Source organism: Tachyglossus aculeatus, chromosome 1, assembly GCF_015852505.1.
Source record: "Tachyglossus aculeatus isolate mTacAcu1 chromosome 1, mTacAcu1.pri, whole genome shotgun sequence".
Classification (NCBI taxonomy): domain Eukaryota; kingdom Metazoa; phylum Chordata; class Mammalia; order Monotremata; family Tachyglossidae; genus Tachyglossus; species Tachyglossus aculeatus.
In genome coordinates this window covers 36693530-36707547 of record NC_052066.1, presented here as the reverse complement: position 1 = coordinate 36707547, position 14018 = coordinate 36693530, and the positions used below count along the sequence as shown (strand labels likewise).

At 44.3% G+C, this 14018-nt stretch overlaps 1 non-coding gene across 1 annotated transcript; it reads left to right on the top strand.

Annotated features, from left to right (window-relative positions):
• The first annotated feature begins 5841 nt into the window (after positions 1-5841).
• Positions 5842-5979, top strand: LOC119936864. Its single transcript, XR_005453865.1, has one exon. It is a non-coding gene; the product is annotated as a small nucleolar RNA SNORA7 (small nucleolar RNA).
• The last annotated feature ends 8039 nt before the right edge of the window (positions 5980-14018 follow it).

The window sequence follows — 14018 nt, the reverse complement described above, 5'->3', positions numbered from 1 at the left end:
AGAGACAGTCCCTACCCAACAGTGAGCTCACAGTCTAAAAGGGGGAGACAGAGAACAAAACAAAACATACTAACAAAATAAAATAAATAGAATAGATATGTACAAGTAAAATAAATAAATAAATAGAGTGATAAATGTGTACAAACATATATACATATATACAGGTGCTGTGGGGAAGGGAAGGAGGTAAGATGGGGGGGATGGAGAGGGGGACGAGGGGGAGAGCCCTTTTCCACATCTGTCCCCCATCCTGGAACTCCCACCCCAATCATATGCCAGACCACAGCTCTTTCCACCTTCAACCCAAAGCCCTCTTTTCCCCAGTGCTCTCTCCCTTCTGTACCATCTATGCACTTCAATTTGTGGTTTTGGGACATTTGATATTCTTCCCAACCCCACAGCACTCATATGCATCTTCATTATAAATTACTTTATTCATATTAATGTCTGTCTCCCCTTTTAGACTGTAAGGTTGTTAAACGCAGAAAACATGTCTGTTAATTATGTTGTTTTCTACTCTTCCAAATGCTTAGTGTCCCTCTCAGGGTCGCACCTGGAGATTTTCCAGTACTCTTATCAGTCTTGACTATGGGAGGGAGAGTCAAATCTGCCCTTTCCTCTATACCTACTCCCTTGGGGAACACATTGATTTGCTCCCATGGTTTCAATTACCACCTCCATTCAGATGATTCCCAAATCTGCATCTCCAACCTTGACTTCTCTCCTTCCCTGAAATTTCACATTTCCTCCTGCCTTCCAAACAGATCTACTTGGATGTCCCAATGACACCTCAAATTATACATGCCTAAAAGTGAACTCTTTGTCTTCCCACCAAATCTTTTCGTCCCCCTTTCTTTACCATCACTGCAGACAACATCAATATCCTCTCTACTTCAACTATCCTTTACTTCAGCATTGTCCTTGACTCATACCAGTATTATTATTATTTCACCCACATATTCAGTCTATCACCAACTCTCATCGGTTTCACCTTCACAATGCTGCTAAAATCTGCCTTTTCCTCTTCTTCCAAATTGGTACCATATTAATCCAAGCATTTATTTTATCCTGCCTTGATTATTGCATCTGCCTCCTTGCTGATTTCCCAGCCTTCTGTCTCTCCTCACTCCAATCCTTACTTCATTCTGCTGCAAGGATTATTTATCAACAAAAATATTCAGTTCCTGTCTCCCCACTCCTCAAGAACTTCCAATGGCTATGCATCAACCTCTTTGTGAAACAAACTCCTTACCACTGGCTTTACCCTCTCAGGATCACACCTGGACTATGGGAGGGAGAGTCAAGCAGAGGCATACCAATTCCATTTCTAGCTTGGGCAGTAGCTAACGCGTGGAAGGCAATCTGCTACAAATCATAACTCACGTGTACTGGGCAGCGGCAGCACTGGAGAGAGTCGAGAGTGGAGACTTAAGTTTACTGTGTGGAAGGAGGAAATGTTAAACCACTTCTCTATTTTTACCAAGAAAACTCTATGGATATACCTACCAGAATGATTGCAGATGGAGGTGGGACGTTCCGGGAGAGATGTGCCCATGGAGTCGCTATGGTCGGGAATGACTCAACGGCCTAAGACAAGACAAGACTGTTGGCTTTAAAGCACTCAATCAGCTTGTCCTATTCAACCTCACCTCACTAATTTCCTACTACAGCCCAGTCTGCACAATCTGCTCCTCTAGGGCCAGCTTACTCGCTGTGCTCCTATCTCGACTATCTCACCACTGAGCCCTTTTCCACGTCTGTCCCCCAACCTGGCACTCCCACCCCAATCATATGCCAGACCACAGTTCTCTCCACCTTCAACCCAAAGCCCTCTTTTCTCCAGTGCTCTCTCCCTTCTGTACCATCTATGCACTTCAATTTGTGGTTTTTGGACATTTGACATTCTTCCCAACCCCACAGCACTCATATGCATCTTTATTATAAATTACTTTAGTCATATTAAAATGTCTGTCTCCCCTTTTAGACTGTAAGGTTGTTAAATACAGAAAACATGTCTGTTAATTCTGTTGTTTTCTACTCTTCCAAATGCTTAGTGCCCCTCTCAGGGTCGCACCTGGAGATTTTCCAGTACACTTATCAGTCTTGATTATGGGAGGGAGAGTCAAGCAGAGGCATATCTATTCCATTCCTACCTTGGGCAGTGGCTAGCAAGTGGAAGGCAATCTGCACAAGTCAAAACTCCCCTGTGCTGGGCAGCAGCAGCATGGGAGAGTTGAGAGTGGAGACTCGAGTTTACTGTGCGAAAGGATGAAGATGGAGATCCATCTCCATCTGGATGTCTGCCCGCCATCTAAAACTCAATATGTCCAAGACTGAACTCCTTATCTTCCCTCCCAAACCCTGCCCTCTCCCTGACTTTCCCATCACTATAGACAGCACTACCATCCTTCCCGTCTCACAAGCCCGTAACGTTTGTGTCATCCTCGACTGCTCTCTCGTTCACCCCTCAAATCCAATCCATAACCAAAATCTGCCAGTCTCACCTCTGCAACATCACCAAGATCCACCCTTTCCTCTCCATCCATACCTCTACCCTGCTGGTTCAATCTCTCATCCTATTCCAACTGGATTACTGCATCAGCCTCCTCTCTGATCTCCCATCCTCCTGTCTCTCCCCATTTCAGTCTATCTTCACGCTGCTGCCCAGATCATCTTTGTGCAGAAACACTCTGGGCATGTCACTCCCCTCCTCAAAAATCTCCAGTGGTTGCCTGTCAACTTACGAATCAAGGAAAAACTCCTCACTCTCGGCTTCAATGCTCTCCATCGCCTCACCCCCTCCTACCTCACCTCCCTTCTCTCCTTCTCCAGCCCAGCCCGCACCCTCCACTCCTCTGCCACTAATCTCCTCACCGTGCTTCATTCTTGCCTGTCCCGCCGTCGACCCCCGGCCCACGTCCTCCCCCTGGCCCGGAATGCCCTCCCTCCACACATCCACCAAGCTAGCTCTCTTCCTCCCTTCAAAGCCCTACTGAGAGCTCACCTCCTCCAGGAGGCCTTCCCAGACTGAGCCCCCTCCTTCCTCTTCCCCTCCCCATCCCCCCCCCCTACATCCTTCCCCTCCCCACAGCACCTATATATGTTTGTACAGATTTATTACTCTATTTTACTAGTACATATTTACTATTCTATTTATTGTACTTTGTTAATGTTTTGTTTTGTTGTCTGCCTCCCCCTTCTAGACTGTGAGCCCGTTGTTGGGTAGGGACCATCTCTATATGTTGCCAACTTGTACTTCCCAAGCACTTAGTACAGTGCTCTGCACACAGTAAGTGCCCAATAAATATGATTGAATAAACGAATGAATGGAAGGAGGCAGTGGTACACCACTTCTGTATTTTTACCAAGAAAACTCTATGGATACACTACCAGAACAGTTGCAGATGGAGGTGGGGTGTTCTGGGAGAGATAATAATAATGATGGTATTTGTTAAGCGCTTACTATGGGCCAAGCACTTGTCTAAGTGCTGGGGTAGACACAAGGTAATCAGGTTGTCCTACATGGGGCTCACAGTTTTATTCCCCATTTTACAGATGAGGTAACTGAGGCACAGAGAAGTTAAGTGACTTGCCCAAAGTCACACAGCTGACAAGTGGCGGAGCAGAGATTCGAACCAATGACCTCCGACTCCAAAGCCTGTGCTCTTTCCACTGAGCCACACTGCTTCTCTAATCCTTATCTTCCTTATCTTCCCTACCAAACCCTGCCCTCTCCCTGACTTTCCCATCACTGTAGACGGCACTACCATCCTTACCGTCTCACAAGCCCACAACCTTGGTGTCATCCTGCTCTCTAGTTCACCCCAGACATCAAATCCATCACCAAAACCTGCCAGTTTCACCTCTGCAACATCGCCAAGATCCAGCCTTTCCCTCTCCATCCAAACCACTACCTTGCTGGTTCAATCTCTCACCCTATTCTGACTGGATATTACTGCATCAGCCTCCTCTCTTATTCCCATCCTCCTGTCTCTCCCCATTTCAGTCTATACTTCACTCTGCTGCCTGGATTATCTTTGTACAGAAATGCTCTGGGCATGTCACTCCCCTCCTCAAAAATCTCCAGTGGCTACCAATCAACCTACGCATCAGGCAAAAACTCCTCACCCTTGGCTTCAAGGCTGTCCATCACCTCGCCCCCTCCTACCTCACCTCCCTTCTCTCCTTCTACAGCCCAACCTACACCCTCTGCTCCTCTGCCACTAATCTCCTCACAGTGCCTCGTTCTTGCCTGTCCCGCCGTCGACCCCGGGCCCATGTCATCCCCCTGACTTGGAATGCCTCCCTCCAGACATCCACCAAGCTAGTTCTCTTCCTCCCTTCAAAGCCCTACTGAGAGTTCACTTCCACCAGGAGGAATTCCCAGATGGAGCCCCCTTTTTCCTCTCCTCCTCCCCATCCCCCCCAGCCCTACCTCCTTCCTCTCCCCATAGCACTTGTATATATTTGTACAGATTACTCTATTTATTTTACTTGTACATATTTACTATTCTATTTATTTTGTTAACGATGTGGATATACCTTTAATTCTATTTGTTCTGACCATTTTGACACCTGTCTACATGTTTTGTTTTGTTGTCTGTCTCCCCCTTCTAGACTGTGAGCTTCTTGTTGGGTAGGGTCTGTCTCTATATGTTGCCAACTTGTACTTCCCAAGCGCTTAGTACAGTACCCTGCATACAGTAAGCACTCAATAAATGTGATTGAATGAATGATGAATGAATTCCTAGCTTGGACTGTGGCTAGTGAGTGGAAGGCAATCTGCTCCAAGTCAAAATTCAACTATGCTAAGCAGCGGCGGCATTAGAGAGAGTCGATGCGGAGACTCAGATTTATTGTGTAGAAGGGGGCAATGGTAAACCGCTTCCATATTTTTACCAAGAAAACTCTGTGGATACACTACCAGAATGACTGCAGATGGAAGTAGGGCGTTCTGGGAGAGATGTACCCATGGCATCGCTATAAGTCCAAGGCGATTTGACAGAATAAGACAAGACAAGATCCTTGGGGATCTGGCTTACTCTAATAGTATTCTTCAAAACATTTCATTCAATCTAGCATATTAAGAACTTACTATATGCAGAAGACTGTTCTAGGCACTTGGGAAAGTACAATACAACAATAAATACTGACAATCCCTGCCCACAATAACCTCACTGTCTAGAGGAGGGGAGACAGACATCAATAGAAATAAATAAAATTACAGATATGTGCATAAGTTATGTGGGGCTGGGGGGTGGGGGAGAGCAAAAGAAGCAAATTAGGACAGTGCAGAAGGGAGTGGGAGGTAAAGAAAAGTGGGGCTTAGTTTGGGAAAGCTTCTTGGAGGAGATGTGATTTCAATAAGGCTTTGAAGGTCGGGAGAGTAATTGTCTGTCAGATTTGAGGAGGGAGGGCATTCCAGGCCAGGGGTAGGACGTGGGCCAGGGGTTGGTGGTAATACAGGTGAGATCAAGGCACAGTGAGAAGGTTAGCACCAGGGTAGTGAAGTGTGTGGGCTGGGTTGGAGAAGGAGAGACTAGAAGTGAGGTAGATGGGGGCAAGGTGATGGAGTGCTTTAAAGCCAATGGTGAGGAGATTTTGTTTAATATGAAGGAGGACAGTCAACCACAGGAAATTTTTAGGGAGGGGGGTGATATGTCCTGAACGTTTTTGTGGAAAGATGATCAGGGCAGAGGAAAAAAGTATGGACTGGAATGGGGAGAGACAGGAGTTTGGGAGGTCAAGAAGGCTGATGCAGTAATTTAGGCAGGATAGGATGAGTGATTTAGTTAGGCAGGATAGGATGAGAGTGATTTAGTAGGATACTCTATGCACCATTCCCTCTCAGGGTCACACCTGGAGAGTTTCCAGCATTTTACCAGTCTCGGCTAAAGGAGGGAGAGTCAAGCAGAAGCATACCCATTCCATTCCTAGCTTAGGCAGTGGCTAGCGAGTGGAAGGCAATCTGCTACAAGTCAAAAATCACCCGTGCTGGGCAGCAGTGGCATGGAGAGCATCAAGTGTGGAGACTCAAGTTGAGAAGACAGCAATGGTAAACCACTTCCATATTTTTACCAAGAAAACTCTATGGATACACTACCAGAATGAATGCAGATGGAGGGCGGGACGTGCTGAGAGAGATATGTCCATGGTGTCGCTATGGATCGGAAACAACTAGGCGGCATAAGACAAGACACACCATTGCACTCAATAAGCACCAATGGTTGGCTGTTTAGGATTACCTTCAATTTGTAGTGTTGAGCTTACTCCACCAAGAGGTTCACAGTCATTGGTACATTTTCTTGTTTATGTGCAAAATACACAGACTAAGACTTGTGACATTTCTTGGAGACTGCTGGAAGTGTTTCTAAGTTAGTTTTCCAAGGGCACCTCTATTAGCCATTTTCAGGTATTAGACTCGGAAACTTTGTTTCTTGAGTTTAATGTAGCCATCTAGCTGATCTACATGGGACAAGAATTGAAGTTAAAAAATAATGTGGAACCTCCTTTAGGCAGCACTGTCTAGAGGGGAAGGAAAAATAAAAGTGCTAGAGAAACTAGCCAAGCTCTGTTATCTAGCTCTACAAAAGCTTCCATAACCTTGGCTGAGCTAAATTTCCAAAGAAAATAATGGCCAAAGTCAATGTTTAATCAATATTTCATTTGGCTAGAATACAGAGCAATTCAAAGCAATTCAAAAATGGAGGCTTGCCACTGTAGACCCAGGGATTAGCGAAGGGATACAGGGAGGTTTAACATATGCTTAGGGCCAAACTCTTGGAACACAGCCTGTGCTAATGCTTTTCCTTTGGGAAGGAGATGAAAAAGGCTTATAACTGAAATATCCCCAAATTTGATCACCATAGCCTCTCATGTATTGGTAATACAGAGAGATACCTCAGCATATGGAAATCTTCTGGCAAGGTCCCAAAGAAAGAGGGAGACAGTCAACAGCATGGGTGAAAGCAACACACACAAAAGAGATTTTCTGTGGAACAATCCCTTATGAACGTCATGGTCCACTCTAGCTCTAACCAGAGGGTGCTTTATGTCATCATCATTGTAATTGAGTGATTACTGTGTGTAGAACACTGCACTAAGCACTTGGGACAGTGTAATGCGACAAAGTTGGTAGACACGTTCCCTAACTACAGCGAGCTTACCTTCTAGAGGGGGAGGCAGGCATTAATTAAACATTAAAAAATAATTACTTTAATAATTAAATGTATAATTTAAAATTTATAGATATGTACAGAAGTGCTGTGGGGTTGAGGGTCAGGTGAATCTTTATGTACCTATCTCTCATTTATTTATCTATACTAATGTCTGTCTCCCCCTCTAGACGGTGAGTTCACTGTGAGCAGGAAATGTGTTTGTTGTTGTATTGCACTCTCCCAAGCACTTAGTACGGTGCTCTGCACACCATAAGCCCTCAATAAATATGATTGAATGAATGAATATCAAATGCCCCAAGGTCACGGATTCGAATGCATACATGATGCAGAAGGGAGGAGGAGTCAAGGAAAAAGAGGGCTTAATTGGAGAAGGATATGTGACCCTAATAAATCTATGAAGATGGGGCGAAGGGACATATATTGAAGGGCAGGACTCCCGGGATAGGAGGAGGATGTGGGAAAGAGGTTGGCAGTGAGATAGACTAGATAAGGACACAGTGAATAAGCTGGCACTAGAGGAGTGAAGTGTGTAGAGGGGATTGTGTTAGAGGTAAGGCAGGAGGGGTCATGCTGATAGAATACTTTAAAGCCAATGGTGAGGAGTTTCTGCTTGATGTAGGGGGATATAGTGGTAATAATAATTATGGTATTTGTTAAGCACTTACTACATGCCAAGCACTGTTCTAAGCGCTGGAGCACTGTTCTAAGTGTTGGGCACTTTTCTAAGTGCTGGATTGGGCAACCATTGGAGATTCTAGAGGATTTGGTAGACATGGACCGAACTTTTTTTAGAAAAATGATCCCGAGTCACAGGACATAGCCAGGGCATCACATGTGGCGGACAGGCTTAGAACCCCAAAGAGTTCCGGGAAAGGTAAGCAAATGAACCCTTTGCTATCTGGGTCTTGCAGTTTTTGCCTTTCCCAACCCTGTAAGTGCCTTTCCAGCTTTCAACACACCTGTTTGGAGCACTCGACTTTCTATGTTACCTAGCTGTCTAGTGCTGGTGAGCAGTACATTCATAATAGCTGCTCAGACACCCAGTAGGTTATCAAATGGTGCAGCTGCTTCTTAAATGACCAGATGCCTCCCTTCCTAAGAGCAGAAAAACAAAGCCAGAAAGAAGCCCAGTTAAAACTAGATTTTCTCAACTGTACTCCAAGGAGGAATAACAAGACCAACCCAGAAAGACCTTGAGAGCAATCTTCAAATGGCCCACCTCCTTCCTGTGCTCCTTCACTGCTACTACTCTCTGGACCACAACGAATGTTCTTACTCACGCTCTTTCTCTGATATTATGTGAATTAACATACTATTCTTAGACTTCTGACAAAACACAAGAACATAAACCCACACCAAAAATGACTCAGCAACGGCACAGACCTAACATAGTTTCAAATAAAGATAACTCCTCTAGGAGATTTATTGGTTGTTTCCAAAATTGTAAACACTATCATAATAAACCACAGCTGACCGCCTGCCGAAATACAAAGAACTTACACTCCTTTAACCATTAATCAGCCATTCCTTCAACTCACCTCTCCCCACTCCTGCTCTGTCCAAGGCCAGGCCTGGATGCCCACTGAGGAAATGCAGAGCAGATGAGGTTGCCTGACACACTGGTGATAAAGGCCCGGATTTTTGAATGTCAAAGGCTATCTGCCTTCATACCAACTCCTCTGCCTGAATTGCTCCTGTTCAGTCAATCAATCCATTGTATTTATCCCTGTGTGGAGAGCACTGTACTACACACTTTGGAGAGTACAATATAATAATATCCCTGCCCACAACGAGCTTATCATCTACAGGAGAGACAGACTTGAAAATTAATTCTGGATAGGTAGGTACAGAAGGGCTATGGTGCTGGAGTGGTGGTAAATCCAGAGTGCAAATCCAGCTTCAAGGACAATGCAGAAGGAAGTGGAAGAAGAGGAAATGAGGGCTTAGTAGAGAAAAGCCTCGTGTAGGAGATGCCCTTTTAATAAGGCTTTGAAGTTGAGAGGGTAACCAACTGTTAGATATGAATGAAAAGGGAGTTCCAGGCCAGAGGCGGGACAGGGACAAAAGGTTAGCTATGAGATAGATAAAATTGAGGTACAGTGAGAAAGTTGGCATTATAGGAGTGAAGTTTTTGGGCTGGGTTGTAGTAATGAATCAGGGAGGTAAGGTAGGAGATGATAAAAGTTTTTGAGTGCTGTAAAGGCTATGATAAGGTGATTTTATTTGAGGCGAATGGGCTACCATTGAATGTTCTTGAGGAGTGGGGAGACATGGACAACTCAGTTCCTCCTGAATTGTTCCAGAACATTCACCTCCAGTTTTTCTCCATCTGCCTCCCACCATTCCACCCCAAACTCTTGAGCGAGTTGTCTACACCTGCTGTCTCCACTTCTTCTCCTCCTATTCTCTTCTTGATTCCCACTCACCCTGGCTTTTTCCTTCACTCCACAGAAACCTTCCTCTCGAAGTCACGAATGATCTCCTTCTTGCCAAATCCAATGACCTCTATTCCATTCTAATCTTTCTTGACCTTTCAACTGCCTTTGACTCTGTTGACCACACCTTTCTCCTGTAAATCTTATCCAACCTTGGCTTCACTGATACTGTCATTCATTCATTCATTCAGTCGTATTTATTGAGTGCTTACTGTGTGCAGAGCACTGTACTAAGCGCTTGGGAAGTACAAGTTGGCAACATATAAAGACAGTCCCTACCCAACAGCAGGCTCACAGTCTAGAAGGTTCTCCACATACCTCTCTGGCTGGTAGCTCATTCGCCATCTTGTTGGTAGGCTCCTCTTCTGCTTTCCACCTAGTAATAGTGGGAGTCTCTCAAGGTTCCGTCCTCTTATACTTTCCATCTATGCCCACTCCCTTGGAGAACTCATTCACTCCCAAATCTCTATGCAGATGATTCCCAAATCTATATCTCCATTCCTGATCTCTTTCCTTCTCTGCAGTCTTACATTTCCTCCTGTACACAGGATATCACTACTTGGATATCCTGCCAACACCTCAAACTCGACAAGTACCAAGCAGACTCCTATCCTCCCACCCAAACCTTGTCCACCCCCTGGCTTTCCCCTCACTGTAGACAGCATCAACATCCTTCCTGCCTCACAAGCCGATAACCTTCAATTCATTCCACTCATTCAACCCACATATTCAATATCACTAATTCCTATTGTTCAACCTTTACAACATCGCTAAAATATGCCATTTCCTCTTTATGGGAACTGCTACCATGATACCAAACTGCCACCATAGAATCCAAGTACTTATCCTATCCTTTCTTGATTACTGTACCAGCCTCCTTGATGACCGCCCTGCCTCCTGTCTCTCCCCACTCCAGTCCATTCTTCACTCTACTCCATATTTCACTCAACTTCCCAGATCATTTTTCTGCAAAAGTGTTCAGTCCATGTCTTTCCACTCCTCAAGAACCTCCTGTTGGTTGTCCATCCACTTCCACATCAAACAGGAACTCCTTACCTTAGACTTTAAAGCATTTAATCACCTTGCCCCCTCTTACCTTCACTGATTTCGCACTGTAGACCAGCCCATACACTTCACTCCTCTAATTCATTCAATCATATTTATTGAGCACTTACTGTGTGCAGAGGACTGTACTAAGCAGCCTGCTTACAGTACCTCAGTCTTATTTATCTTTCTGCCGACTACTCGCCTAAATTTGATCTTTGGCCTAGAACACTCTTTATCTTCATATTTGACAAACTATCACTCTCCCCACCTTCAAAGCCTTATTGAAGGCACATCTTCTCCAAGAGGCCTTCCTTGATTAGGCCCTCATTTCCTCTTCTCACACTCCCTTTTGTGCCACATTTGCACTTGGATTTTCACCCTTTATTCACCCTTTCCTAAGTTCCACAGCACTGATGTACTAATCTGTAATTCATTTATTCATATTAATGTCTGTCTCCCTCTCTAGTCTGTAAGCTCATGGTGGGCAATGAACATGTTTATCAACTCTGTTATATCATATTCTCCCAAGCACTTAGTACAGTGCTCTGTACACAGTAAATATAATTGATTGAGTCACAGACCAAAATGTGCCAACCCGTTGTGGAATCCTCATGACAACTTCTATTTTTTACCCCTCAGTGGTGTACAATTTCTCAACGGAGTTGAGCCGCAACAGGGTAAGTTAAATTTTTTTCACTTTCAAACCCATCCTCAGCACTTCTCTATATATCATATAGCTCCTCAATTGTACCTTCAAAGATGTATTTTGACCACTCTTGTAAATATTTTTCTGGTTATCATTCCCATTAGAAGGAAAGCGCCTTGTGGACAAGGGATGGGACACTGCTTAATCTCTACTTCCCAGGCACTGAGTACACTATGCTGCATTAAAAGGCCCTCACTTAATACCAAAATAACAACTCCTACTAAGGAGACAGCAGGAAGTTTGAAATGGGAGAGTCCATTGCAAAGGAATTAGTGGGCATGTTCCCTGATGATAATGAGCTTAAAGTCTAAAGCTGAAGACAGACAGTAATGTGACTCTATAGTGCTTCTTTTACTCCAGACCACTGCTGGCCCCAATGAATTTATTTTTGTCATTCTTTAAATAAAAAAAACCCACAACTCTTCTTGCTTCATCTCCACTGCCCCAGGACAGAAGGTCTGCTGTCTGGCAAGAAGCCACAGGTGCTTCCTGCTTTCGGAGGAGGGAAAAGAAAGACTTCCCCACTCCTGCTGCCACTCCAGATTCTGAACTGATGAGTGGGGAGACCGATCGCCATTCTCTACTGCCCGAGTGGCCTCTTTGCCCCCTGGAGAGGTGATATAATTCCTTCTGAGGTGCAGGGCAGTGGAGAAAAATAGGTGCATGTCTCCGGTGGACAATTTTCATCTCCTGAACCATGACCCTGCAGTCATCCTGAGCCTCTGCCTACTGAGTTTCCCAGACAGTCCTGCCTCACTCTTCCTCATCTCTACATCCTGGTTGAAAGACCACATAACCTCATAATTTAAACTATGAAAGCAGATGAGCAGAAGCTACTAGAAATTGTTCATTCATTAGATCATCTTGAAGGATTTTGCCTGATTAATTTGTCACAGAACAAAATTATAGCCTGTTAAGGCTGGATAACGTAAGTGTTTAGATCAGCATGGGAGCCGTTTGGAAGGAGAGGAAGGGACAGATTCTAGAGATGTTGTAAAGGTACAACCAACAGGATTCAGTAACAGAATCGTTCTATAGAGTGAATGAGAGATGAGTCAAGTTATGGGCTTGTGACACAGGGAGGATATAGAAAGTCAGAGAGAGGACAGAGTTTGGGTGGGAAGATGAGGAGTTGTGGACATGTTAAGTTATAGGTGTTGGCAGGAGATGGAGGGAGAACAGAGATTTCATCCCCATTTTAAAGATGAGGAAACTGAGATACAGCGAAATTTAATCACTTACCGAAGGTCACCTAGCAGACAAGTGGTGGAGTAAGGATTAGAACCCAGGTCTTCTTATTCCCTATGCTATTTTGGATTTCATGAAAGATTAAGATGATTATGACTATGAACCATTTGTCAGGTGAAATCCTTCAAGACAAGCAGAAAAGGTGCTCTGGTATCTGCCCACCTCATTCACAGTCCAAGAGTTTTATACTAAATTAGTCACTAGCCTAGCAATAAAGGGCGTAGAACTGGGGGGAGAGATAGCACATTCTGGTGAGCCCAGCTCTCCCTCCCATTCATTCATTCATTCATTCATTCATTCAATCATATTTATTGAGCACATACTGTGTGCAGAGCACTGTACTAAGCGCTTAATAGAATAGATCCTGTCTCCCTCCATCAACAACCCCTCCTGAAGCCCCCTTCTGCCTCCTCTGTCCCCTAAAGAGACAGCCACTGAAAAGACCATGGTTTATGGAGGGAAGTACCAAGAATTCAAGACAGAGCTACTTTGATTTTTCCAAACCCCATAAAGGTAGGATGCAGCACTTGGAAATTGTCAGGGTGAAGGTGGTGGTGGGCACAGGCTCCCCCATCCTCAAGGAGCCAGGATAGACAAATGTGGTGGGGCAAATTGACTATAGAAGAAGAAGGATGCTGATTTTCACTTCAGAAACATTCTCTTTATCTCTCTACGTCTTTGTGTCCCACTGAGATTTTACTGCCTCAGAAGACTGGCAGACCACTCAATCAATCAGATTCTGTTTATAGGAACCAATCAAAGGCTGTGGCTCATGAGCATATGGTAAATCCCTTCAGCTAGGTGGACGAGGCTCAGGGACAGCTGTAATTCAATCCAGTGTACCTTAGATAATTCACACCTGTATTGTGTACCTGCTCTTTCCACTAGGTATACAGCTTTTCTTGGTTTATTTCAGTTTTTCCCCTTGTCATTTCTCTTTATCTATCTGCACAGCTGAAAGAAAGTTGATAGGTTGCAAGTTATACTAATGCTGATCCTTAGATAAGTGCAAGTTTATCACAAAGTTGTTGATTTTTTTGATATACTTATTTTTACACTCAGGATTTACAATTCATACCACTCTAAAAAGCCTTTTTGAACAAGTTTATATTCTCAAGGTGGGCTCTAGGAGCAAAGATTTCTACGGTGAGTTGCCTTTGTGATTGAATCTACAATTGGGTAAGTCAGAACTTTCCTTAGAAGGGACTATTTCTCTCTCAGAAAAAATTAGCATGCAATTGCCCCACCTCAAATCAGCTGAGATTTCTTATTAAGAAGTTTATGTTCAGTGAGTTTGCGAGAAGAGAAAGCACAAGTGTAACTGGAATACTAAAATATTATTATAAAAGAAACACAGGGAGACTGGGAGCTAAGGAAGATTCTGGGTTTTTTTTATCCCCATTC